The sequence below is a fragment of the Bufo gargarizans genome, chromosome 1, assembly GCF_014858855.1.
Source record: "Bufo gargarizans isolate SCDJY-AF-19 chromosome 1, ASM1485885v1, whole genome shotgun sequence".
NCBI classification, from domain to species: Eukaryota; Metazoa; Chordata; class Amphibia; order Anura; family Bufonidae; genus Bufo; species Bufo gargarizans.
Genome location: NC_058080.1, coordinates 718,194,035 through 718,197,320, shown reverse-complemented (window position 1 = coordinate 718,197,320; position 3,286 = coordinate 718,194,035).

Genomic DNA, 3,286 nt, shown 5'->3' with positions numbered 1-3,286 from the left:
GAAAAAAATATTTAATAGCTTTGCTTTCTCCTCATCACTCTGCAACTCCTCCCTCATTACTCTGTAGAGGGCCGACACCTTCAGATTTATACCATTTGCCATTTATATAATTGAAAAACATTTTAGGGTTAGTTTTGCTTTCTTTGGCATGTCATTTCTCGGTCTCTAGTTTGGCTGCTTTTATTTGTTTTTCACATATTCAATTTTTTTCCTTTATAGTTTTTCAGTGCTTCCTCGCTACCCTCCTGTTTTAGTGATTTAAATGCTTTCTTTTTGTCATTTATTGCTTTCTTTACAGTGCTATTTATCCACATTGGTTTCTTCTTATTCCTTAACCTTTTTTGTAATATATATATACAGTACAGACCAAAAGTTTGGACACACCTTCTCATTCAAAGAGTTTTCTTTATTTTTATGATTATGAAAATTGTAGATTCACACTGAAGGCATCAAAACTATGAATTAACACATGTGGAATTATATACATAACAAAAAAGTGTGAAACAACTGAAAATATGTCATATTCTAGGTTCTTCAAAGTAGCCACCTTTTGCTTTGATTACTGCTTTGCACACTCTTGGCATTCTCTTGATGAGCTTCAAGAGGTAGTCACCTGAAATGGTTTTCACTACACAGGTGTGCCCTGTCAGGTTTAATAAGTGGGATTTGTTGTCTTATAATTGGGGTTGGGACCATCAGTTGCGTTGTGGAGAAGTCAGGTGGATACACAGCTGATAGTCCTACTAAATAGACTGTTAGAATTTGTATTATGGCAAGAAAAAAGCAGCTAAGTAAAGAAAAACGAGTGGCCATCATTACTTTAAGAAATTAAGGTCAGTCAGTCCGAAAAATTGGGAAAACTTTGGAAGTGTCCCCAAGTGCAGTCACAAAAACCATCAAACGCTACAAAGAAACTGGCTCACATGCGGACCGCCCCAGGAAAGGAAGACCAAGAGTCACCTCTGCTGCGGAGGATAAGTTCTTCCGAGTCACCAGCCTCAGAAATCGCAGGTTAACAGCAGCTCAGATTAGAGACCAGGTCAATGCCACACAGAGTTCTAGCAGCAGACACATCTCTAGAACAACTGTTAAGAGGAGACTGTGTGAATCAGGTCTTCATGGTAGAATATCTGCTAGGAAACCACTGCTAAGGACAGGCAACAAGCAGAAGAGACTTGTTTGGGCTAAAGAACACAAGGAATGGACATTAGACCAGTGGAAATCTGTGCTTTGGTCTGATGAGTCCAAATTTGAGATCTTTGGTTCCAACCACCGTGTCTTTGTGCGACGCAGAAAAGGTGAACGGATGGACTCTACATGCCTGGTTCCCACCGTGAAGCATGGAGGAGGAGGTGTGATGGTGTGGGGGTGCTTTGCTGGTGACACTGTTGGGGATTTATTCAAAATTTAAGGCATACTGAACCAGCATGGCTACCACAGCATCTTGCAGCGGCATGCTATTCCATCCGGTTTGCGTTTAGTTGGACCATCATTTATTTTTCAACAGGACAATGACCCCAAACACACCTCCAGGCTGTGTAAGGGCTATCTGACCATGAAGGAGAGTGATGGGGTGCTGCGCCAGATGACCTGGCCTCCACAGTCACCGGACCTGAACCCAATCGAGATGGTTTGGGGTGAGCTGGACCGCAGAGTGAAGGCAAAAGGGCCAACAAGTGCTAAGCATCTCTGGGAACTCCTTCAAGACTGTTGGAAGACCATTTCAGGTGACTACCTCTTGAAGCTCATCAAGAGAATGCCAAGAGTGTGCAAAGCAGTAATCAAAGCAAAAGGTGGCTACTTTGAAGAACCTAGAATAAGACATATTTTCAGTTGTTTCACACTTTTTTGTTATGTATAGAATTCCACATGTGTTAATTCATAGTTTTGATGCCTTCAGTGTGAATCTACAATTTTCATAGTCATGAAAATAAAGAAAACTCTTTGAATGAGAAGGTGTGTCCAAACTTTTGGTCTGTACTGTATATATACCCTTCACTCTGCGGTCCAGCTCACCCCAAACCATCTCGATTGGGTTCAGGTCCGGTGACTGTGAAGGCCAGGTCATCTGGCGCAGCACCCCATCACTCTCCTTCATGGTCAAATAGCCCTTACACAGCCTGGAGGTGTGTTTGGGGTCATTGTCCTGTTGAAAAATAAATGATGGTCCAACTAAACGCAAACCGGATGGAATAGCATGCCGCTGCAAGATGCTGTGGTAGCCATGCTGGTTCAGTATGCCTTCAATTTTGAATAAATCCCCAACAGTGTCACCAGCAAAGCACCCCCAAACATCACACCTCCTCCTCCATGCTTCACAGTGGGAACCAGGCATGTAGAGTCCATCCGTTCACCTTTTCTGCGTCGCACAAAGACACGGTGGTTGGAACCAAAGATCTCAAATTTGGACTCATCAGACCAAAGCACAGATTTCCACTGGTCTAATGTCCATTCCTTGTGTTCTTTAGCCCAAACAAGTCTCTTCTGCTTGTTGCCTGTCCTTAGCAGTGGTTTCCTAGCAGATATTCTACCATGAAGGCCTGATTCACACAGTCTCCTCTTAACAGTTGTTCTAGAGATGTGTCTGCTGCTAGAACTCTGTGTGGCATTGACCTGGTCTCTAATCTGAGCTGCTGTTAACCTGCGATTTCTGAGGCTGGTGACTCGGATGAACTTGTCCTCCGCAGCAGAGGTGACTCTTGGTCTTCCTTTCCTGGGGCGGTCCGCATGTGAGCCAGTTTCTTTGTAGCGCTTGATGGTTTTTGTGACTGCACTTGGGGACACTTTCAAAGTTTTCCCAATTTTTCGGACTGACTGACCTTCATTTCTTAAAGTAATGATGGCCACTCGTTTTTCTTTACTTAGCTGCTTTTTTCTTGCCATAATACAAATTCTAACAGTCTATTCAGTAGGACTATCAGCTGTGTATCCACCTGACTTCTCGACAATGCATCTGATGGCCCCAACCCCATTTATAAGGCAAGAAATCCCACTTATTAAACCTGACAGGGCACACCTGTGAAGTGAAAACCATTTCAGGTGACTACCTCTTGAAGCTCATCAAGAGAATGCCAAGAGTGTGCAAAGCAGTAATCAAAGCAAAAGGTGGCTACTTTGAAGAACCTAGAATATGACATATTTTCAGTTGTTTCACACTTTTTTGTTATGTATATAATTCCACATGTGTTAATTCATAGTTTTGATGCCTTCAGTGGGAATCTACAATTTTCATAGTCATGAAAATAAATAAAACTCTTTGAATGAGAAGGTGTGTCCAAACTTTTGG